Raw genomic sequence first — 26,614 nt, 5'->3', positions numbered from 1 at the left:
GTCATCACCTAAATCTGAAATTCAATACTCCCTCATTCTCATCCCAAAACTTGGCTAAAAGCTCCTTCACACGGTCTCTATGGTCTCATATGTCAAAAGATGGTTGTTTTATAAGTTTCTAAAATAAGAAACTTTCTATTTTTTCAATCTCCATCCTTCATCACCTAAATCAAAGATTGAATATCATCTCATCCTAATCTCAAAATTTTGCTAAAACCTCATTCACACCATCTCTAGGGTTTCCTCTGTAAAAAAGATGGATGTTTTATAAAGTTTCTAAAATAAGAAACTTTATATTTTTCAATCTCCATCCTTCACCAACTAAAGCTACAATTCAATACCATCTCATCGTCATCCCAAAACTTTTCTAAAAACACCTTGACACCATATCTAGGGTTTCCTATGTCTAAAAGATGGATGTTTTATAAGTTTCTAAAATAAGAAGCTTTCTATTTTTTCAATCTACCTTCTTCATCAACAAAATCAAAGATTTAATACCATCTCATCCTCATCCCAAAACTTGGCTAAAAGCACCTTCACACCGTCTCTAGGGTCTCATATCTCAAAAGATGGTTGTTTTATAAGTTTCTAAAATAAGAAACTTTCTATTTTTTCAATCTTTATCCTTCATCAACTAAATCAAAGATTCAATATCATCTCATCTTAATCTTAAAACTTAGCTACTAGCACCTACACACCTTCTCTAGAGTTTCCTATGTCCAAAAGTTGGATTTTTATAAAGTTTCTAAAATAAGAAACTTTATATTTTTCAATCTCCATCCTTCCCCAAATAAATCAATGATTCAATACAATCTGATCCTCATCCCAATACTTGGCAAAAAGCACCTTGACACCATCTCTAGGGTTTTCTATGTCTAAAAGATGGATGTTTTATAAATTTCCTAAAATAATAAACTTTCTAATTTTTCAATCTCCATTCTTCATCAACTAAATCTAAGATTCAATACCCTCTTATTCTCATGCCAAAAGATGGCCTAAAGCTCGTTGACATCATCACTAGGGTTTCTAATTTCTAAAATAAGAACCGTTCAATTTTTTCAATCTTCATCCTTTATCACCAAAATCTAAGATTCAAAACTTGGCTAAAAGCTTCTTAACACCATCTCTAGGGTTTTCTACGTCTAAAAGATTGGAGTCTTATAAAGTTTTTAAATAAGAAACTTTTTTTTTTCAATCTCCACCCATGTTCAAATAAATCAAAGATTCAATACCATTTAATCCTCATATCAAAACTTAGCTAAAAGCTTTTTCACACAATTTATGAGGTTTCCTATGTCTAAAAGATTGATGTTTTATAAAGTTTCTGACAGAAGAAATTTTTCATTTTATAATATTCATCCTTGATCAACTAAATCTAAATTCTAGTACCATCTAATCCTCATCTCAAAACTTGGCTAAAAGCTCGTTGCCACCATTTTTTTGGTTTCCTATGTCTAAAAGGTGGATGTTTTATAAAGTTTATAAAATAAGAAACTTCCAATTTTTCAATCTCAATCATTCACCAACAAAATCTACGATTCAATACCATCTCATCCTCCTCCCAAAACTTGGCTAAAAGCACCTTGGCACTATCTTTAGGGTTTCTTATGTCTAAAAGATTGTTGTTTTATAAAGTTTCTAAAATAAGAAACTTTATAATTTTCAATCTCCATCCGTCATCAACTAAATCTGAAATTTAATAATCCCTCATTCTCATCCCAAAACTTGGCTAAAAGCACCTTCACACCGTCTCTAGGGTCTCATATGTCAAAAGATGGTTGTTTTATAAGTTTCTAAAATAAGAAACTTTCTATTTTTTCAATCTCCATCCTTCATCAACTAAAATCAAAGATTCAATATCATCTCAAAATTTTACTAAAAGCTCGTTCACACCATCTCTAGGGTTTCCTCTGTAAAAAAGAGGGATGTTTTATAAAGTTTCTAAAATAAGAAACTTTATATTTTTCAATCTCCATCCTTCTCCAACTAAAGCTACGATTCAATACCATCTCATTCTCATCCCAAAACTTGGGTAAAAGCTCCTTGACACCATCTAAAGGGTTTCCTTTGTCTAAATGATAGATGTTTTATAAAGTTTCTAAAATAAGAAACTTTGTATTTTTCAATCTCCGCCCTTAACCAATTAAATCGACGATTCAATACCATCTCATCCTCATCCCAAAATTTGGCTAAAAGCACCTTCAAACCATCTCTCTGATTTCCTATTTCTAAAAGTTTGATGTTTTAGAAAGTTTCAAAAATAAGAAACTTTCTAATTTTTCAATCTCCCTCCTTCATCAACTAAATCAAAGATTCAATATCATCTGATCTTAATCTTAAAACTTAGCTACTAGCACCTTCACACCTTCTCTAGAGTTTCCTATGTCCAAAAGTTGGATTTTTATAAAGTTTCTAAAATAAGAAACTTTATATTTTTCAATCTCCATCCTTCGCCAAATAAATCTATGATTCAATACAATCTGATCCTCATCCCAATACTTGGCAAAAAGCACATTGACACCATCTCTAGGGTTTTCTATGTCTAAAAGATGGATGTTTTATAAATTTCCTAAAATAATAAACTTTCTAATTTTTCAATCTCCATCCTTCATCAACTAAATCTAAGATTCAATACCCTCTTATTCTCATGCGAAAAGATGGCCTAAAGCTCGTTGACATCATCACTAGGGTTTCTATTTTCTAAAATAAGAAACGTTCAATTTTTTCAATCTTCATCCTTTATCACCAAAATCTAAGATTCAAAACTTGGCTAAAAGCTTCTTGACACCATCTCTAGGGTTTTCTACGACTAAAAGATTGGTGTCTTATAAAGTTTTTAAATAAGAAACTTTTTTTTTTCAACCTCCACCCATGTTCAAATAAATCAAAGATTCAATACAATGTAATCTCATATCAAAACTTAGCTAAAAGCACTTTCACACAATTTATGAGGTTTCCTATCTCTAAAAGATTGATGTTTTATAAAGTTTCTGACAGAAGAAGTTTTCCATTTTATAATATTCATCCTTGATCAACTAAATCTAAATTCTAGTACCATCTAATCCTCATCTCAAAACTTGGCTAAAAGCTTGTTGCCACCATTTTTTTGGTTTCCTATGTCTAAAAGGTGGATGTTTTATAAAGTTTATAAAATAAGAAACTTCCTATTTTTCAATCTCAATCATTCACCAACAAAATCTACGATTCAATACCATCTCATCATCCCCCCAAAACTTGGCTAAAAGCACCTTGGCACTATCTTTAGGGTTTCTTATGTCTAAAAGATTGTTGTTTTATAAAGTTTCTAAAATAAGAAACTTTATAATTTTCAATCTCCATCCGTCATCAACTAAATCTGAAATTTAATACTCCCTCATTCTCATCCCAAAACTTGGCTAAAAGCACCTTCACACCGTCTCTAGGGTCTCATATGTCAAAAAATGGTTGTTTTATAAGTTTCTAAAATAAGAAACTTTCTATTTTTTCAATCTCCATCCTTCATCAACTAAATAAAAGATTCAATATCATCTCATCCTCATCTCAAAATTTTACTAAAAGCTCGTTCACACCATCTTTAGGGTTTCCTCTGTAAAAAAGAGGGATGTTTTATAAAGTTTCTAAAATAAGAAACTTTATATTTTTCAATCTCCATCATTCTCCAACTAAAGCTACGATTCAATACCTTCTCATTCTCATCCCAAAACTTGGGTAAAAGCTCCTTGACACCATCTAAAGGGTTTCCTATGTCTAAATGATAGATGTTTTATAAAGTTTCTAAAATAAGAAACTTTGTATTTTTCAATCTCCGCCCTTAACCAATTAAATCGACGATTCAATACCATCTCATCCTCATCCCAAAATTTGGCTAAAAGCACCTTCACACCATCTCTCTGATTTCCTATGTCTAAAAGTTTGATGTTTTAGAAAGTTTCTAAAATAAGAAACTTTCTAATTTTTCAATCTCTCTCCTTCATCAACTAAATCAAAGATTCAATATCATCTCATCTTAATCTAAAAACTTAGCTACTAGCACCTTCACACCTTCTCTAGAGTTTCCTATGTCCAAAAGTTGGATTTTTATAAAGTTTCTAAAATAAGAAACTTTATATTTTTCAATCTCCATCCTTCACCAAATAAATCTATGATTCAATACAATCTGATCCTCAACCCAATACTTGGCAAAAAGCACATTGACACCATCTCTAGGGTTTTCTATGTCTAAAAGATGGATGTTTTATAAATTTCCTAAAATAATAAACTTTCTAATTTTTTAATCTCCATCCTTCATCAACTAAATCTAAGATTCAATACCCTCTTATTCTCATGCCAAAAGATGGCCTAAAGCTCGTTGACATCATCACTAGGGTTTCTAATTTCTAAAATAAGAAACGTTCAATTTTTTCAATCTTCATCCTTTATCACCAAAATCTAAGATTCAAAACTTGGCTAAAAGTTTCTTGACACCATCTCTAGGGTTTTCTACGACTAAAAGATTGGTGTCTTATAAAGTTTTTAAATAAGAAACTTTTTTTTTTTCAATCTCCACCCATGTTCAAATAAATCAAAGATTCAATACCATGTAATCCTCATATCAAAACTTAGCTAAAAGCTCTTTCACACAATTTATGAGGTTTTCTATGTCTAAAAGATTAATGTTTTATAAAGTTTCTGACAGAAGAAATTTTCCATTTTATTAAGTTTTTAAAGATTAATATTTTTCAGCCAGCTTATTCACTGTCTCTCTGGTCTGATTTGGAGGACATAACCTCGAGAATTACTCGCCCTTGGCTGGTTGCTGGAGATTTTAATGTGGTCCGTTTCCAAAATGAAAGATTGGGAGGAAGCTTGGGATCCATCTCCGAAATGGAAGAGCTCAACAGTTGCATTGGAAATTGTTTTTTAGATGACTTATTCTCTGTTGGTCATATTTATACCTGGTCGAATAATCAAGTGCAGAGAAAGTTTGCTAAGCTCGATCGGGTATTATTAGTAAACGACCTTTGGATCTCTCAAAACCCTCAATCCTTTGCCGATTTTCTTACGGAAGGTATCTCTGACCATTCCAAATTCACGGTTACCCTTTCTCCTTATGTCAGCCTTGGTCCTAAACCTTTCAAATTCATGAACATGTGGCTCCAAGATTTGTCTCTCTACCCGATTGTTGAAAATGCCTGGCACATCAAAATTATTGGAAATCCAATGTATGTTCTTACAAAAAAATTGAAGGAAGTTAGATTGAAAATCAAGGAGTGGAATCATCAGGTGTTTGGGCGTGTAGACAACATTGTTCCTTTCATTCGAAGGGACTTGGATCATACTCAATCTTTGATTGCTTCAAACCCGGGAAATGCAAATCTCTATCAGGCTAAAGAAAACCTTTGTATCAATCTCAAATTTGCCATGGAAAAAGAAGAAAGCCTTCTCAGACAAAAATCTCGCATCCAATGGCTGAATCTTGGAGATTCAAATTCCAAATTTTTTTACTCCGCCATCAAGAGCCGTCAGAACAGAAACAATATCCGAGCTACCCAGAGAGCGGATGGTTCCTCAGCCACTGATCCTAAGGAAATAGCTCAAATTTTCGTTGAATTTTTCAACAAAGCTCTGAACAATGGAAAATCTCAGCAGAAAAGAAACCCTTCTCCCTGCAGATTTCTCTCCCCTGAAGATGCAGATAGCCTTACCACTCCCGTCACCGATGAAGAAATCACTTCTGCAGTTTTCAAAGCAAATGGAGATAAAGCCCCTGGCCCGGATGGTTTCAATGCCTCTTTCTTCAAAAAAATTTGGTATGTTGTAGGTAATGACTTCATTAAAGCAATCAAGAACTTCTTCAAGCACGGCAAGCTTCTCTCGGAGGTAAATGACACATTCATCTCTCTCATCCCCAAAGGCCCTAATGCATCCTCGCCTGCAAAATTTCGTCTGATTTCCCTCTGTAACTTCTCATACAAAATAATAACCAAAATCCTTGCTGATAGACTTAGATCCAAAATCCATTGTCTCATAAATCCTGCCCAATCAGCTTTCATCAAAGGTAGAAGTATTCATGAAAACATTCTCTTAACCCATGATATCCTTCATAGATTTCATCTTGATTCCTCCAAATCTTCTATGTGTCTCAAAGTTGATCTATCCAAAGCTTTTGATAACATTTGCAGGGAATCTCTTCTCTCCTTCATGTCTGACCAAGGATTTAACAGTATTTGGATCCAATGGATCCGAGCTTGTATCGAGAAACCCTCCTTTTCGGTCTTGATTAATGGCACTCCTCAAGGGCATTTCACTTCCTCTAATGGTTTACGGCAAGGGGATCCTTTATCCCCCCTCCTTTTTACCATTGCTATGGAAATGCTCTCCATCTTGGTTGAAAAAGCTCTTTCCAAAGAAAAAATTTCTACTCCTTTCCATTTCAAAGATATTTCCATCACCCATTTACTCTTTGCAGACGATCTCATGTTCTTTCTTAATGGGGACCTAGCTACTGCTAAGGGTATTCAAAATTGTCTAAAATCCTTCTCTAAGATTTCAGGTTTGGAAGCTAATCTTGACAAAAGTGAAGTGTTCTTTTCTGGAACAAGCACTAGAGTGAAAAGAAGAATTTCGGTCACCCTCAAAATGCAAGAAGGGAACTTTCCAATAAGATATCTGGGGATCCCTCTGTTCACCTCAAATCTGAGAATCCAAGACTGCTCATTGCTGATATCTAAAATTAGAAGACGGATTTCAGGGTGGAGCACAAAATTTCTCGATCAAGCCGGAAGAGTGGAACTCATAAAATCTGTAATTAATTCTTTCCAAATTTTCTGGTCTTCAGCATTTAACTTACCGAAAGTGTCATGGAAGAGATTGAAAAAATCTGCAGAGCTTTTATATGGAGTCACGATACTGGCCAAATAAAATACCATTCTACAGGTTGGGAGGATTTTTGCAGACCAAAGGCTGAAGGAGGGATGGGTATCCGCAAACTCTATGATGTTAACAAAGCTCTCCAAATGAAGTTGTTCTGGAATACTATCAAAAATGAAGATTCAATCTGGGCCAAATGGTTTAACAGCAAATATCTCAAGACCAAAAACATCTGGACAATGAAAATGCCAGCCAAGCCTTCGTGGGGTGTTAGAGGTATGATAAAGGCTCGGGATCTTTCAAGACCCTTCATTTGCTATAATGTCTGTAAAGAGGACGAGATTGACCTTTGGAATCAACCTTGGCACCCAAAAGGTACCATCTCTTCCCTGTTTCTGCGATCTCGTACTGCATCGTCTCTAGCCTCCGCAAATTCCCTCTCCCAAATCCTCAGAAGAGATGGATGGATCCCCTCTATGCATAAAGATTCCCTTAAAGAAGAATTCAAGTTACTCCAGCTTGCAATCACAAATGAGGATAATAAAAACTATCCAATTTGGACCCCCTCTACTGATGGATCTTTTAGCACTAAAAGTGCCTGGAACTCTATTCGAGTCCACAACCCAAAACATCATTGGACTGATATTGTGTGGTTCAAAGGACATGTACCTAAATATGATGTCACATCGTGGAAGGCCCTTCTAAACAAGATGAGCACCAAAGATCGAATTTTCAGCAGAGACCCCCAATCTGATTCCTCTTGCGTTCTATGCAATTCAGCCCCCGAATCAGTAAACCATTTGTTCTTTAATTGCGGGTATTCAGCCTGGATATGGAGACAAGTATTATGGAGAGCTGGGCACCACAGAAACCCGAAAAATTCCCTGATTGAAGAAGCAATATGGTTAAAAAAGAGCTCTTGTGGGATCAACCAGTCCTCAATTGTGCTTAAATTCTGTTTTTCCAATGCCATTTCCAAAATCTGGCGAGAAAGAAACTCTCGAATCTTTGAAGGTATAAGCAAGCACAAAACTCTCATCCTGAAAGAAATTCTCGTTGAAGCCAAACTCAAAATAAACTCTCTCAATATTACAGACACCGATTCTACTGCAAACCAAAGAATAGCCTCCTTATTCGGGTATAGATTAAATACTCCCTCTCTTGATGATCTAAGTAAAAAATGGTGTTCCTGGATCCCTCCCTCTCTTGATGAACTGAAAATCAATGTGGATGCATCTCTGGATGATGATGGCGGCGGAATCGGTGGGTTGATTCGTAATAACTCAGGTAAATGCATTTCCCTTTTCTCTCAAAATGTGGAAAAAGAAGAAATTTTCGAGCTTGAACTTTATGCAATTGAAAAAGGAATTCTTCTGGCTTCTACCCTTAATGCAAGAAATATTTGGGTGGAATCTGATTCCAAGTTTGCGGTTGATATCCTAAACGATTCCTCGACGATCCCTTGGAGACAGCTTATGAGAATCAGAAGAATTAAAACAGCACTGTCTGATTTTCTTCATCACAAGATTTCCCACATCTGGAGGGAGGGAAACTCAGCGGCTGATTACCTCTCCAAGAGAAATTGTCCTTTAAAAGGTTGGAATTTGCCTGGCTCGGGATCCACTCTTGAGCTCACAAACCTTATTGATGAAGATGGAAAAGGAACTCAGTACCTTCGTTTGTGACTTTCCCCTCTGGTTAGCTCTCTGTTTTATTTTGTTGTTACTTCTTATGTGCTTGTGCTGTCCTTGTGGGCCCCCTGTAACTCTTCTCTCTATTTTTAATATATCTGGTTGGGGTCATGCCTAACCTCAGCTTGCCAATCAAAAAAAAAACTAAATCTAAATTCTAGTACCATCTAATCCTCATCTCAAAACTTGGCTAAAAGCTCGTTGCCACCATTTTTTTGGTTTCCTATGTCTAAAAGGTGGAAGTTTTATAAAGTTTATAAAATAAGAAACTTACTATTTTTCAATCTCAATCATTCACCAACAAAATCTACGATTCAATACCATCTCATCCTCCTCCCAAAACTTGGCTAAAAGCACATTGGCACTATCTTTAGGGTTTCTTATGTCTAAAAGATTGTTGTTTTATAAAGTTTCTAAAATAAGAAACTTTATAATTTTCAATCTCCATCCGTCATCAACTAAATCTGAAATTTAATAATCCCTCATTCTCATCCCAAAACTTGGCTAAAAGCACCTTCACACCGTCTCTAGGGTCTCATATGTCAAAAGATGGTTGTCTTAAAAGTTTCTAAAATAAGAAACATTCTATTTTTTCAATCTCCATCCTTCATCAACTAAATCAAAGATTCAATATCATCTCAAAATTTTAGTAAAAGCTCGTTCACACCATCTCTAGGGTTTCCTCTGTAAAAAAGAGGGATGTTTTATAAAGTTTCTAAAATAAGAACCTTTATATTTTTCAATCTCCATCCTTCTCCAACTAAAGCTACGATTCAATACCATCTCATTCTCATCCCAAAACTTGGGTAAAAGCTCCTTGACACCATCTAAAGGGTTTCCTTTGTCTAAATGATAGATGTTTTATAAAGTTTCTAAAATAAGAAACTTTGTATTTTTCAATCTCCGCCCTTAACCAATTAAATCGACGATTCAATACCATCTCATCCTCATCCCAAAATTTGGCTAAAAGCACCTTCACACCATCTCTCTGATTTCCTATGTCTTAAAGTTTGATATTTTAGAAAGTTTCTAAAATAAGAAACTTTCTAATTTTTCAATCTCCCTCCATCAACTAAATCAAAGATTCAATATCATCTGATCTTAATCTTAAAACTTAGCTACTAGCACCTGTGACCTTCTCTAGAGTTTCCTATGTCCAAAAGTTGGATTTTTATAAAGTTTCTAAAATAAGAAACCTTATATTTTTCAATCTCCATCCTTCGCCAAATAAATCTATGATTCAGTACAATCTGATCCTCATCCCAATACTTGGCAAAAAGCACCTTGACACCATCTCTAGAGTTTTCTATGTCTAAAAGATGGATGTTTTATAAATTTCCTAAAATAATAAACTTTCTAATTTTTCAATCTCCATCCTTCATCAACTAAATCTAAGATTCAATACCCTCTTATTCTCATGCCAAAAGATGGCCTAAAGCTCGTTGACATCATCACTAGGGTTTCTAATTTGTAAAATAAGAAACGTACAATTTTTTCAATCTTCATCCTTTATCACCAAAATCTAAGATTCAAAACTTGGCTAAAAGCTTCTTGACACCATCTCTAGGGTTTTCTACGACTAAAAGATTGGTGTCTTATAAAATTTTTAAATAAGAAACTTTTTTTTTTCAATCTCCACCCATGTTCAAATAAATCAAAGATTCAATACCATGTAATCCTCATATCAAAACTTAGCTAAAAGCTCTTTCACACAATTTATGAGGTTTCCTATGTCTAAAAGATTGATGTTTTATAAAGTTTCTGACAGAAGAAATTTTCCATTTTATAATATTCATCCTTGATCAACTAAATCTAAATTCTAGTACCATCTAATCCTCATCTCAAAACTTGGCTAAAAGCTCGTTGCCACCATTTTTTTGGTTTCCTATGTCTAAAAGGTGGATGTTTTATAAAGTTTATAAAATAAGAAACTTCCTATTTTTCAATCTCAGTCATTCACCAACAAAATCTACGATTCAATACCATCTCATCCTCCTCCCAAAACTTGGCTAAAAGCACCTTGGCACTATCTTTAGGGTTTCTTATGTCTAAAAGATTGTTGTTTTATACAGTTTCTAAAATAAGAAACTTTATAATTTTCAATCTCCATCCGTCATCGACTAAATCTGAAATTTAATAATCCCTCATTCTCATCCCAAAACTTGGCTAAAAGCACCTTCACACCGTCTCTAGGGTCTCATATGTCAAAAGATGGTTGTTTTATAAGTTTCTAAAATAAGAAACTTTCTATTTCTTCAATCTCCATCCTTCATCAACTAAATCAAAGATTCAATATCATCTCATCCTCATCTCAAAATTTTAGTAAAAGCTCGTTCACACCATCTCTAGGGTTTCCTCTGTAAAAAAGAGGGATGTTTTACAAAGTTTCTAAAATAAGAAACTTTATATTTTTCAATCTCCATCCTTCTCCAACTAAAGCTACGATTCAATACCATCTCATTCTCATCCCAGAACTTGGGTAAAAGCTCCTTGACACCATCTAAAGGGTTTCTTATGTCTAAATGATAGATGTTTTATAAAGTTTCTAAAATAAGAAACTTTGTATTTTTCAATCTCCGCCCTTAACCAATTAAATCGACGATTCAATACCATCTCATCCTCATCCCAAAATTTGGCTAAAAGCACCTTCACACCATCTCTCTGATTTCCGATGTCTAAAAGTTTGATGTTTTAGAAAGTTTCTAAAATAGGAAACTTTCTAATTTTTCAATCTCCCTCTTTCATCAACTAAATCAAAGATTCAATATCATCTCATCTTAATCTTAAAACTTAGCTACTAGCACCTTCACACCTTCTCTAGAGTTTCCTATGTCCAAAAGTTGAATTTTTATAAAGTTTCTAAAATAAGAAACTTTATATTTTTCAATCTCCATCCTTCGCCAAATAAATCTATGATTCAATACAATCTGATCCTCATCCCAATACTTGGCAAAAAGCACCTTGACACCATCTCTAGGGTTTTCTATGTCTAAAAGATGGATGTTTTATACATTTCCTAAAATAATAAACTTTCTAATTTTTCAATCTCCATCCTTCATCAACAAAATCTAAGATTCAATACCCTCTTATTCTCATGCCAAAAGATGGCCTAAAGCTCATTGACATCATCACTAGGATTTCTAATTTCTAAAATAAGAAACGTTCAATTTTTTCAATCTTCATCCTTTATCACCAAAATCTAAGATTCAAAACTTGGCTAAAAGCTTCTTGACACCATCTCTAGGGTTTTCTACGACTAAAAGATTAGTGTCTTATAAAGTTTTTAAATAAGAAACTTTTTTTTTTCAATCTCCACCCATGTTCAAATAAATCAAAGATTCAATACCATGTAATCCTCATATCAAAACTTAGCTAAAAGCTCTTTCACACAATTTATGAGGTTTCCTATGTCTAAAAGATTGATGTTTTATAAAGTTTCTGACAGAAGAAATTTTCCATTTTATAATATTCATCCTTGATCAACTAAATCTAAATTCTAGTACCATCTAATCCTCATCTCAAAACTTGGCTAAAAGCTCGTTGCCACCATTTTTTTGGTTTCCTATGTCTAAAAGATGGATGTTTTATAAAGTTTATAAAATAAGAAACTTCCTATTTTTCAATCTCAATCATTCACCAACAAAATCTCCGATTCAATACCATCTCATCCTCCTCCCAAAACTTGGCTAAAAGCACCTTGGCACTATCTTTAGGGTTTCTTATGTCTAAAAGATTGTTGTTTTATAAAGTTTCTAAAATAAGAAACTTTATAATTTTCAATCTCCATCCGTCATCAACTAAATCTGAAATTTAATAATCCCTCATTCTCATCCCAAAACTTGGCTAAAAGCACCTTCACACCGTCTCTAGGGTCTCATATGTCAAAAGATTGTTGTTTTATAAGTTTCTAAAATAAGAAACTTTCTATTTTTTCAATCTCCATCCTTCATCAGCTAAATCAAAGATTCAATATCATCTCATCCGCATCTCAAAATTTTACTAAAAGCTCGTTCACACCATCTCTAGGGTTTCCTCTGTAAAAAGAGGGACGTTTTATAAAGTTTATAAAATAAGAAACTTTATATTTTTCAATCTCCATCCTTCTCCAACTAAAGCTACGATTCAATACCATCTCATTCTCATCCCAGAACTTGGGTAAAAGCTCTTTGACACCATCTAAAGGGTTTCCTATGTCTAAATGATAGATGTTTTATAAAGTTTCTAAAATAAGAAACTTTGTATTTTTCAATCTCCGCCCTTAACCAATTAAATCGACGATTCAATACCATCTCATCCTCATCCCAAAATTTGGCTAAAAGCACCTTCACACCATCTCTCTGATTTCCTATGTCTAAAAGTTTGATGTTTTAGAAAGTTTCTAAAATAAGAAACTTCCTAATTTTTCAATCTCCCTCCTTCATCAACTAAATCAAAGATTCAATATCATCTCATCTTAATCTTAAAACTTAACTACTAGCACCTAAACACCTTCTCTAGGGTTTCCTATGTCCAAAAGTTGAATTTTTATAAAGTTTCTAAAATAAGAAACTTTATATTTTTCAATCTCCATCCTTCGCCAAATAAATCTATGATTCAATACAATCTGATCCTCATCCCAATACTTGGCAAAAAGCACCTTGACACCATCTCTAGGGTTTTCTATGTCTAAAAGATGGATGTTTTATAAATTTCCTAAAATAATAAACTTTCTAAAAATTCAATCTCCATCCTTCATCAACTAAATCTAAGATTCAATACCCTCTTATTCTCATGCCAAAAGATGGCTTAAAGCTCGTTGACATCATCACTAGGATTTCTAATTTCTAAAATAAGAAACGTTCAATTTTTTCAATCTTCATCCTTTATCACCAAAATCTAAGATTCAAAACTTGGCTAAAAGCTTCTTCACACCATCTCTAGGGTTTTCTACGACTAAAAGATTGGTGTCTTATAAAGTTTTTAAATAAGAAACTTTTTTTTTTCAATCTCCACCCATGTTCAAATAAATCAAAGATTCAATACCATGTAATCCTCATATCAAAACTTCGCTAAAAGCTCTTTCACACAATTTATGAGGTTTCCTATGTCTAAAAGATTGATGTTTTATAAAGTTTCTGACAGAAGAAATTTTCCATTTTATAATATTCATCCTTGATCAACTATATCTAAATTCTAGTACCATCTAATCCTCATCTCAAAACTTGGCTAAAAGCACGTTGCCACCATTTTTTTGGTTTCCTATGTCTAAAAGGTGGATGTTTTATAAAGTTTATAAAATAAGAAACTTCATATTTTTCAATCTCAATCATTCATTCACCAACAAAATCTACGATTCAATACCATCTCATCCTCCTCCCAAAACTTGGCTAAAAGCACCTTGGCACTATCTTTAGGGTTTCTTATGTCTAAAAGATTGTTGTTTTATAAAGTTTCTAAAATAAGAAACTTTATAATTTTCAATCTCCATCCGTCATCAACTAAATCTGAAATTTAATAATCCCTCATTCTCATCCCAAAACTTGGCTAAAAGCACCTTCACACCGTCTCTAGGGTCTCATATGTCAAAAGATTGTTGTTTTATAAGTTTCTAAAATAAGAAACTTTCTATTTCTTCAATCTCCATCCTTCATCAACTAAATCAAAGATTCTATATCATCTCATCCTCATCTCAAAATTTTAGTAAAAGCTCGTTCACACCATCTCTAGGGTTTCCTCTGTAAAAAAGAGGGATGTTTTATAAAGTTTCTAAAATAAGAAACTTTATATTTTTCAATCTCCATCCTTCTCCAACTAAAGCTACAATTCAATACCATCTCATTCTCATCCCAGAACTTGGGTAAAAGCTCCTTGACACCATCTAAAGGGTTTCCTATGTCTAAATGATAGATGTTTTATAAAGTTTCTAAAATAAGAAACTTTGTATTTTTCAATCTCCGTCCTTAACCAATTAAATCGACGATTGAATACCATCTCATCCACATCCCAAAATTTGGCTAAAAGCACCTTCATACCATCTCTCTGATTTCCTATGTCTAAAAGTTTGATGTTTTAGAAAGTTTCTAAAATAAGAAACTTTCTAATTTTTCAATCTCCCTCCTTCATCAACTAAATCAAAGATTCAATATCATCTCATCTTAATCTTAAAACTTAGCTACTAGCACCTAAACACCTTCTCTAGAGTTTCCTACGTCCAAAAGTTGGATTTTTATAAAGTTTCTAAAATAAGAAACTTTATATTTTTCAATCTCCATCCTTCGCCAAATAAATCTATGATTCAATACAATCTGATCCTCATCCCAATACTTGGCAAAAAGCACCTTGACACCATCTCTAGGGTTTTCTATGTCTAAAAGATGGATGTTTTATAAATTTCCTAAAATAATAAACTTTCTAATTTTTCAATCTCCATCCTTCATCAACTAAATCTAAGATTCAATACCCTCTTATTCTCATGCCAAAAGATGGCCTAAAGCTCATTGACATCATCACTAGGATTTCTAATTTCTAAAATAAGAAACGTTCAATTTTTTCAATCTTCATCCTTTATCACCAAAATCTAAGATTCAAAACTTGGCTAAAAGCTTCTTGACACCATCTCTAGGGTTTTCTACGACTAAAAGATTAGTGTCTTATAAAGTTTTTAAATAAGAAACTTTTTTTTTTCAATCTCCACCCATGTTCAAATAAATCAAAGATTCAATACCGTGTAATCCTCATATCAAAACTTAGCTAAAAGCTCTTTCACACAATTTATGAGGTTTCCTATGTCTAAAAGATTGATGTTTTATAAAGTTTCTGACAGAAGAAATTTTCCATTTTATAATATTCATCCTTGATCAACTAAATCTAAATTCTAGTACCATCTAATCCTCATCTCAAAACTTGGCTAAAAGCTCGTTGCCACCATTTTTTTGGTTTCCTATGTCTAAAAGGTGGATGTTTTATAAAGTTTATAAAATAAGAAACTTCCTATTTTTCAATCTCAATCATTCATTCACCAACAAAATCTCCGATTCAATACCATCTCATCCTCCTCCCAAAACTTGGCTAAAAGCACCTTGGCACTATCTTTAGGGTTTCTTATGTCTAAAAGATTGTTGTTTTATAAAGTTTCTAAAATAAGAAACTTTATAATTTTCAATCTCCATCCGTCATCAACTAAATCTGAAATTTAATAATCCCTCATTCTCATCCCAAAACTTGGCTAAAAGCACCTTCACACCGTCTCTAGGGTCTCATATGTCAAAAGATTGTTGTTTTATAAGTTTCTAAAATAAGAAACTTTCTATTTTTTCAATCTCCATCCTTCATCAGCTAAATCAAAGATTCAATATCATCTCATCCGCATCTCAAAATTTTACTAAAAGCTCGTTCACACCATCTCTAGGGTTTCCTCTGTAAAAAGAGGGACGTTTTATAAAGTTTCTAAAATAAGAAACTTTATATTTTTCAATCTCCATCCTTCTCCAACTAAAGCTACGATTCAATACCATCTCATTCTCATCCCAGAACTTGGGTAAAAGCTCTTTGACACCATCTAAAGGGTTTCCTATGTCTAAATGATAGATGTTTTATAAAGTTTCTAAAATAAGAAACTTTGTATTTTTCAATCTCCGCCCTTAACCAATTAAATCGACGATTCAATACCATCTCATCCTCATCCCAAAATTTGGCTAAAAGCACCTTCAAACCATCTCTCTGATTTCCTATGTCTAAAAGTTTGATGTTTTAGAAAGTTTCTAAAATAAGAAACTTCCTAATTTTTCAATCTCCCTCCTTCATCAACTAAATCAAAGATTCAATATCATCTCATCTTAATCTTAAAACTTAACTACTAGCACCTAAACACCTTCTCTAGAGTTTCCTATGTCCAAAAGTTGGATTTTTATAAAGTTTCTAAAATAAGAAACTTTATATTTTTCAATCTCCATCTTTCGCCAAATAAATCTATGATTCAATACAATCTTATCCTCATCCCAATACTTGGCAAAAAGCACCTTGACACCATCTCTAGGGTTTTCTATGTCTAAAAGATAGATGTTTTATAAATTTCCTAAAATAATAAACTTTCTAAAAATTCAATCTCCATCCTTCATCAACTAAATCTAAGATTCAATACCCTCTTATTCTCATGCCAAAAGATGGCTTAAAGCTCGTTGACATCATCACTAGCATTTCTAATTTCTAAAATAAGAAACGTTCAATTTTTTCAATCTTCATCCTTTATCACCAAAATCTAAGATTCAAAACTTGGCTAAAAGCTTCTTGACACCATCTCTAGGGTTTTCTACGACTAAAAGATTGGTGTCTTATAAAGTTTTTAAATAAGAAACTTTTTTTTTTCAATCTCCACCCATGTTCAAATAAATCAAAGATTCAATACCATGTAATCCTCATATCAAAACTTCGCTAAAAGCTCTTTCACACAATTTATGAGGTTTCCTATGTCTAAAAGATTGATGTTTTATAAAGTTTCTGACAGAAGAAATTTTCCATTTTATAATATTCATCCTTGATCAACTATATCTAAATTCTAGTACCATCTAATCCTCATCTCAAAACTTGGCTAAAAGCTCGTTGCCACCATTTTTTTGGTTTCCTATGTCTAAAAGGTGGATGTTTTATAAAGTTTATAAAATAAGAAACTTCATATTTTTCAATCTCAATCATTCATTCACCAACAAAATCTCCGATTCAATACCATCTCATCCTCCTCCCAAAACTTGGCTAAAAGCACCTTGGCACTATCTTTAGGGTTTCTTATGTCTAAAAGATTGTTGTTTTATAAAGTTTCTAAAATAAGAAACTTTATAATTTTCAATCTCCATCCGTCATCAACTAAATCTGAAATTTAATAATCCCTCATTCTCATCCCAAAACTTGGCTAAAAGCACCTTCACACCGTCTCTAGGGTCTCATATGTCAAAAGATTGTTGTTTTATAAGTTTCTAAAATAAGAAACTTTCTATTTTTTCAATCTCCATCCTTCATCAGCTAAATCAAAGATTCTATATCATCTCATCCTCATCTCAAAATTTTAGTAAAAGCTCGTTCACACCATCTCTAGGGTTTCCTCTGTAAAAAAGAGGGATGTTTTATAAAGTTTCTAAAATAAGAAACTTTATATTTTTCAATCTCCATCCTTCTCCAACTAAAGCTACAATTCAATACCATCTCATTCTCATCCCAGAACTTGGGTAAAAGCTCCTTGACACCATCTAAAGGGTTTCCTATGTCTAAATGATAGATGTTTTATAAAGTTTCTAAAATAAGAAACTTTGTATTTTTCAATCTCCGTCCTTAACCAATTAAATCGACGATTCAATACCATCTCACCCTCATCCCAAAATTTGGCTAAAAGCACCTTCATACCATCTCTCTGATTTCCTATGTCTAAAAGTTTGATGTTTTAGAAAGTTTCTAAAATAAGAAACTTTCTAATTTTTCAATCTCCCTCCTTCATCAACTAAATCAAAGATTCAATATCATCTCATCTTAATCTTAAAACTTAGCTACTAGCACCTAAACACCTTCTCTAGAGTTTCCTACGTCCAAAAGTTGGATTTTTATAAAGTTTCTAAAATAAGAAACTTTATATTTTTCAATCTCCATCCTTCGCCAAATAAATCTATGATTCAATACAATCTGATCCTCATCCCAATACTTGGCAAAAAGCACCTTGACACCATCTCTAGGGTTTTCTATGTCTAAAAGATGGATGTTTTATAAATTTCCTAAAATAATAAACTTTCTAATTTTTCAATCTCCATCCTTCATCAACTAAATCTAAGATTCAATACCCTCTTATTCTCATGCCAAAAGATGGCCTAAAGCTCGTTGACATCATCACTAGGATTTCTAATTTCTAAAATAAGAAACGTTCAATATTTTCAATCTTCATCCTTTATCACCAAAATCTAAGATTCAAAACTTGGCTAAAAGCTTCTTGACACCATCTCTAGGGTTTTCTACGACTAAAAGATTGGTGTCTTATAAAGTTTTTAAATAAGAAACTTTTTTTTTTCAATCTCCACCCATGTTCAAATAAATCAAAGATTCAATACCATGTAATCCTCATATCAAAACTTCGCTAAAAGCTCTTTCACACAATTTATGAGGTTTCCTATGTCTAAAAGATTGATGTTTTATAAAGTTTCTGACAGAAGAAATTTTCCATTTTATAATATTCATCCTTGATCAACTAAATCTAAATTCTAGTACCATCTAATCCTCATCTCAAAACTTGGCTAAAAGCTCGTTGCCACCATTTTTTTGGTTTCCTATGTCTAAAAGGTGGATGTTTTATAAAGTTTATAAAATAAGAAACTTCATATTTTTCAATCTCAATCATTCATTCACCAACAAAATCTCCGATTCAATACCATCTCATCCTCCTCCCAAAACTTGGCTAAAAGCACCTTGGCACTATCTTTAGGGTTTCTTATGTCTAAAAGATTGTTGTTTTATAAAGTTTCTAAAATAAGAAACTTTATAATTTTCAATCTCCATCCGTCATCAACTAAATCTGAAATTTAATAATCCCTCATTCTCATCCCAAAACTTGGCTAAAAGCACCTTCACACCGTCTCTAGGGTCTCATATGTCAAAAGATTGTTGTTTTATAAGTTTCTAAAATAAGAAACTTTCTATTTTTTCAATCTCCATCCTTCATCAGCTAAATCAAAGATTCTATATCATCTCATCCTCATCTCAAAATTTTAGTAAAAGCTCGTTCACACCATCTCTAGGGTTTCCTCTGTAAAAAAGAGGGATGTTTTATAAAGTTTCTAAAATAAGAAACTTTATATTTTTCAATCTCCATCCTTCTCCAACTAAAGCTACAATTCAATACCATCTCATTCTCATCCCAGAACTTGGGTAAAAGCTCCTTGACACCATCTAAAGGGTTTCCTATGTCTAAATGATAGATGTTTTATAAAGTTTCTAAAATAAGAAACTTTGTATTTTTCAATCTCCGTCCTTAACCAATTAAATCGACGATTCAATACCATCTCATCCTCATCCCAAAATTTGGCTAAAAGCACCTTCATACCATCTCTCTGATTTCCTATGTCTAAAAGTTTGATGTTTTAGAAAGTTTCTAAAATAAGAAACTTTCTAATTTTTCAATCTCCCTCCTTCATCAACTAAATCAAAGATTCAATATCATCTCATCTTAATCTTAAAACTTAGCTACTAGCACCTAAACACCTTCTCTAGAGTTTCCTACGTCCAAAAGTTGGATTTTTATAAAGTTTCTAAAATAAGAAACTTTATATTTTTCAATCTCCATCCTTCGCCAAATAAATCTATGATTCAATACAATCTGATCCTCATCCCAATACTTGGCAAAAAGCACCTTGACACCATCTCTAGGGTTTTCTATGTCTAAAAGATGGATGTTTTATAAATTTCCTAAAATAATAAACTTTCTAATTTTTCAATCTCCATCCTTCATCAACTAAATCTAAGATTCAATACCCTCTTATTCTCATGCCAAAAGATGGCCTAAAGCTCATTGACATCATCACTAGGATTTCTAATTTCTAAAATAAGAAACGTTCAATTTTTTCAATCTTCATCCTTTATCACCAAAATCTAAGATTCAAAACTTGGCTAAAAGCTTCTTGACACCATCTCTAGGGTTTTCTACGACTAAAAGATTAGTGTCTTATAAAGTTTTTAAATAAGAAACTTTTTTTTTTCAATCTCCACCCATGTTCAAATAAATCAAAGATTCAATACCGTGTAATCCTCATATCAAAACTTAGCTAAAAGCTCTTTCACACAATTTATGAGGTTTCCTATGTCTAAAAGATTGATGTTTTATAAAGTTTCTGACAGAAGAAATTTTCCATTTTATAATATTCATCCTTGATCAACTAAATCTAAATTCTAGTACCATCTAATCCTCATCTCAAAACTTGGCTAAAAGCTCGTTGCCACCATTTTTTTGGTTTCCTATGTCTAAAAGGTGGATGTTTTATAAAGTTTATAAAATAAGAAACTTCCTATTTTTCAATCTCAATCATTCATTCACCAACAAAATCTCCGATTCAATACCATCTCATCCTCCTCCCAAAACTTGGCTAAAAGCACCTTGGCACTATCTTTAGGGTTTCTTATGTCTAAAAGATTGTTGTTTTATAAAGTTTCTAAAATAAGAAACTTTATAATTTTCAATCTCCATCCGTCATCAACTAAATCTGAAATTTAATAATCCCTCATTCTCATCCCAAAACTTGGCTAAAAGCACCTTCACACCGTCTCTAGGGTCTCATATGTCAAAAGATTGTTGTTTTATAAGTTTCTAAAATAAGAAACTTTCTATTTTTTCAATCTCCATCCTTCATCAGCTAAATCAAAGATTCAATATCATCTCATCCGCATCTCAAAATTTTACTAAAAGCTCGTTCACACCATCTCTAGGGTTTCCTCTGTAAAAAGAGGGACGTTTTATAAAGTTTCTAAAATAAGAAACTTTATATTTTTCAATCTCCATCCTTCTCCAACTAAAGCTACGATTCAATACCATCTCATTCTCATCCCAGAACTTGGGTAAAAGCTCTTTGACACCATCTAAAGGGTTTCTTATGTCTAAATGATAGATGTTTTATAAAGTTTCTAAAATAAGAAACTTTGTATTTTTCAATCTCCGCCCTTAACCAATTAAATCGACGATTCAATACCATCTCATCCTCATCCCAAAATTTGGCTAAAAGCACCTTCAAACCATCTCTCTGATTTCCTATGTCTAAAAGTTTGATGTTTTAGAAAGTTTCTAAAATAAGAAACTTCCTAATTTTTCAATCTCCCTCCTTCATCAACTAAATCAAAGATTCAATATCATCTCATCTTAATCTTAAAACTTAACTACTAGCACCTAAACACCTTCTCTAGAGTTTCCTATGTCCAAAAGTTGGATTTTTATAAAGTTTCTAAAATAAGAAACTTTATATTTTTCAATCTCCATCCTTCGCCAAATAAATCTATGATTCAATACAATCTGATCCTCATCCCAATACTTGGCAAAAAGCACCTTCACACCATCTCTAGGGTTTTCTATGTCTAAAAGATGGATGTTTTATAAATTTCCTAAAATAATAAACTTTCTAAAAATTCAATCTCCATCCTTCATCAACTAAATCTAAGATTCAATACCCTCTTATTCTCATGCCAAAAGATGGCTTAAAGCTCGTTGACATCATCACTAGGATTTCTAATTTCTAAAATAAGAAACGTTCAATTTTTTCAATCTTCATCCTTTATCACCAAAATCTAAGATTCAAAACTTGGCTAAAAGCTTCTTGACACCATCTCTAGGGTTTTCTACGACTAAAAGATTGGTGTCTTATAAAGTTTTTAAATAAGAAACTTTTTTTTTTCAATCTCCACCCATGTTCAAACAAATCAAAGATTCAATACCATGTAATCCTCATATCAAAACTTCGCTAAAAGCTCTTTCACACAATTTATGAGGTTTCCTATGTCTAAAAGATTGATGTTTTATAAAGTTTCTGACAGAAGAAATTTTCCATTTTATAATATTCATCCTTGATCAACTATATCTAAATTCTAGTACCATCTAATCCTCATCTCAAAACTTGGCTAAAAGCTCGTTGCCACCATTTTTTTGGTTTCCTATGTCTAAAAGGTGGATGTTTTATAAAGTTTATAAAATAAGAAACTTCATATTTTTCAATCTCAATCATTCATTCACCAACAAAATCTACGATTCAATACCATCTCATCCTCCTCCCAAAACTTGGCTAAAAGCACCTTGGCACTATCTTTAGGGTTTCTTATGTCTAAAAGATTGTTGTTTTATAAAGTTTCTAAAATAAGAAACTTTATAATTTTCAATCTCCATCCGTCATCAACTAAATCTGAAATTTAATAATCCCTCATTCTCATCCCAAAACTTGGCTAAAAGCACCTTCACACCGTCTCTAGGGTCTCATATGTCAAAAGATTGTTGTTTTATAAGTTTCTAAAATAAGAAACTTTCTATTTTTTCAATCTCCATCCTTCATCAGCTAAATCAAAGATTCTATATCATCTCATCCTCATCTCAAAATTTTAGTAAAAGCTCGTTCACACCATCTCTAGGGTTTCCTCTGTAAAAAAGAGGGATGTTTTATAAAGTTTCTAAAATAAGAAACTTTATATTTTTCAATCTCCATCCTTCTCCAACTAAAGCTACAATTCAATACCATCTCATTCTAATCCCAGAACTTGGGTAAAAGCTCCTTGACACCATCTAAAGGGTTTCCTATGTCTAAATGATAGATGTTTTATAAAGTTTCTAAAATAAGAAACTTTGTATTTTTCAATCTCCGTCCTTAACCAATTAAATCGACGATTCAATACCATCTCATCCTCATCCCAAAATTTGGCTAAAAGCACCTTCATACCATCTCTCTGATTTCCTATGTCTAAAAGTTTGATGTTTTAGAAAGTTTCTAAAATAAGAAACTTTCTAATTTTTCAATCTCCCTCCTTCATCAACTAAATCAAAGATTCAATATTTTTTTTTTTGATGGGTAAGCTGGGGTTAGGCGGACCCCGACCAGATATATTATATAAGATAAAAGATACATCATGAAAGAAAAAGAAACAAGCCCCCATACACATGGAAGGGGGGAACACCCAAAAGACTCAAGCCAAACAAAATAAGGCTACGAGCTCTACAAAGGGTAAAACAAAATACGAACCAAAGCGACAAGCTAAATCACAAGAAAAAATCATAGCTGGAGGCCCAACAAGCACACAGGAAAGTTGAGCACACGAGTCAACCACCAATACGGATAATGGCAAAGACACCCCAAAGGAACCGCCACCATAGAGTCCCAACCTTAACCGAGTTTTGGGGGCAATTTTGAGAGGGATGGCAGAATACATGTCGGAGAGGGCCGGAGAAGAAGAACCGGAGGCTTTCCTTTTTTCTTTTTAACCGTTTGCCAGGGAGCAATGCCATCTTGATCCAGGTCCTCCAAAGTAGAAAAACTATTTCCATGCGTGGGGGAAGGAATTGCTAGGGGGTTCCTTTTGAAGATGGTGCTGCCGTTTGGGGAAGATATTGAAGGATGCGAATTGGCAGGATTTTCATTTGTAACTTTCTGAGGAGCTGCCTGATACTCTTCCTTTTTTTGAACCGGTTTCCAAACCTGTTTGGAGATGGGATGATAATTTTGCTCAAGGTGACAATCCTTAGTCTTGTGGCCAAAGTCCAAACAAACATTGCAAGCCTCTGGCTTCCATTCATAAACTATTTTTTGAGAGATAACACCCGAGGAGGATCTGAGATTGATAGAGTCAGGAAGGTAGCTACCTGCCTTGACAAGAATGCACAACCTGGCAAAATTTAATCTCGTGGATTCAGCTGTGTGGGAGTCCATATAGAGAGGTTTTCCGATGATACTTGCAATGCGGCTTAAGATATGAGTCGTCCAGAACTTCAAATGGAGCCCCGGAAGTCTAACCCAGACAGGAATTTCCTGGATCTTTTTCCTCTCTATTAAGGAGTTTGGGGACCACTTTTGGAGGATTAGGGGCCTTCCTCCAAAGCTATGGCTCGGCTCTTCAAGAACACGGGTGCAATCAGCTGAGTTTGTAAATTGAAACAGGAAGAAACCCTCTTCTAGGGTAAATAGTTGAAAGTCACCCTTGAGTTTCCATTTGCGGGAAAGATTTTCCTTTAGGGCGATGAAGTAGGGTCTCTTACCTAAGAAGTAACCCACAAGACAGTTTGACCATTTGATCTCCGCTTCTTCCGTTTCTTCATCTGTAATGTCTAGTTCCAGGTTCGAAACTTCATCTTCATTAGGAATAAGAAAATCAAGATTTGTTGGGGATGTGTTAGTAGGAACTGGTGGGGCAACTTGTTCAGTGAAAAGAGCTTTCCATGGGGAGTTTTGGGTCGGATTTCCATTTCCAGGAAAGGTACTAGCAGATGCAATGAAAGATTGATCTTTGCATTTGAGATTTTGCCCTCGAATGGTGCTAGGAGGTAGAATTTCAGGGAGAGAGTTCAACGTAGAACCAGCAAGCTTTTGTCCAGCAATGAATCCTTTGAGAAGAGGATCAGGGTGTCCATCCTTGCATAAGGTATTTTCAGCATTACACTCTAGGAGCTGAGGTGAAGAGGGAAAAGCTGCAGGAACTGCTTTTTCTCCAAGAGGCAATGAGAGGGAGCCAAGGGTGGGAAATTGATTTGAGATATTAATTTTAAATGGAGCATCAGCAGGGGAATTGGGTTCCCAAGGAGTGGGCAGAACATGGGATTCCAGGCTTTTGACTAAAGAAGAGCTGTAGCAGTCTCCTCCAATTAATGCGTCAGACTTGGAAAGGACAGAACTAGTGCTGGGTACAGCTGCTATGGGCCCAAGGGGAGCTGAAGTTGTACCCAAACTGGACAAAATCATTGCAGATATATCTTCTCCATTAATGGGAGGGCCAGCTGTCAAAAGATTCGAAATAGTACTAGCTAGGGGAGGGGCTGTAGCTGCATTGATAAGGACAGAATTGCAGCAGCCAGCATTTGGAATCTCTGACCCAGCACGTTTTTCCAGGGAAGAGTGGTCCAAGGTGGTTTTCTCAAACCCCTGGTAATGCAAAGGAGTGGTATTCGAATTGGTAAGGATGGGTTTTGCAAAGGGAAGGACAAATTCTGAATCATCATGGTCTTGTCCAGAGTGAACAGACAGTGAAGGTTTGGCCAAGGCAGTTTTGATCAAAACCAGTCCCTGGTTTGCTGAAACCGGAGTAGCAGTGGATTTAGCCAAACCAGGGAAGTGGTTTTCGAAATTCAAGAAGGTGGTTTGCTGATTCAGGATGGTGGTTTTGTGCATTGGACTAGTGGGTTCATCATCTGAAGGCAGGCTTTCACTTCTTGTAGAGGTAGTTCTCATTAGCTGCTTCAGACGATCTTCAAAGGATGAGAAAATATCTGCTTCTTCTTCTATGTGATGCTTGACATGGGACTTTGCAAATTTCTTGGACTTTTTGTGGCTTTTCTTCTTTTTAGATAAGGGAGAGCACAATTTGACCTCCCTATCCACTGCTTTAAGGAAATCCATTTTTTCATGGACAGAAGCTTGAATGCTATCCAGTTCGCCATTAGAAATTTGGATACGAAGCCTCTGAAGAGTTCTATTTGGGGAAGGCAAGGAGTCAATTTTGAATTTAACCAGATGGAGAAAGGAGAGAGTTTCAGTTTCTGATTCAGAGATTCCTTTAGTGATGCCCATCTCGGACTCCAAAGGATGCTGCTCTTCATCAAGGGCAACAGGTAGGAGACCATCATTTGGAACTTGCAGAAGGGAATCTGATGCTGGCACTAGACCCGGAGACCAGTTTTTTAGCCCTGCAAAAGCTCCTCCTATTTCCTCATCCGAAATCCCCGAAGAACGAGAGATTTCACTAAGAGAATCAGCATTATGAGAGTTCTGAAACTGATCGCCCATTTGATCCTCCATTGCTGCCAAATCTTGAAACGGAGCTTTGATCCAACAAACAATGAAAACTTATCGAAAATTAACTAAAACCAGGGACAAGGAATCAGGGAAGAGGAAGAACTACCAAGGAGCTACTCATACAAGTAACTGAGCAGAAACTCCAATAAAACCAGGGTTTCAATCTAAAAACAAGTACTAACCCATATTTTGAAACCTTGGAGACACAGGGGCTTTGCTGCTTCGCCGGCCGCTAGCTCCCGCCGGAGAGAGGGGGGAGGAAGAAGAAGAGTTTCTCTCTCCTCAGAGTTTCTCTCTCCTCAGAGTTTCAATCAAAGATTCAATATCATCTCATCTTAATCTTAAAACTTAGCTACTAGCACCTAAACACCTTCTCTAGAGTTTCCTACGTCCAAAAGTTGGATTTTTATAAAGTTTCTAAAATAAGAAACTTTATATTTTTCAATCTCCATCCTTCGCCAAATAAATCTATGATTCAATACAATCTGATCCTCATCCCAATACTTGGCAAAAAGCACCTTGACACAATCTCTAGGGTTTTCTATGTCTAAAAGATGGATGTTTTATAAATTTCCTAAAATAATAAACTTTCTAATTTTT

Source organism: Tasmannia lanceolata, unplaced genomic scaffold, assembly GCF_043159265.1.
Source record: "Tasmannia lanceolata isolate RefF3 unplaced genomic scaffold, GAP_Taslan_0.1 ptg000023l, whole genome shotgun sequence".
Taxonomy (NCBI): Eukaryota; Viridiplantae; Streptophyta; class Magnoliopsida; order Canellales; family Winteraceae; genus Tasmannia; species Tasmannia lanceolata.
Note: the sequence above shows the minus strand (reverse complement) of the source record.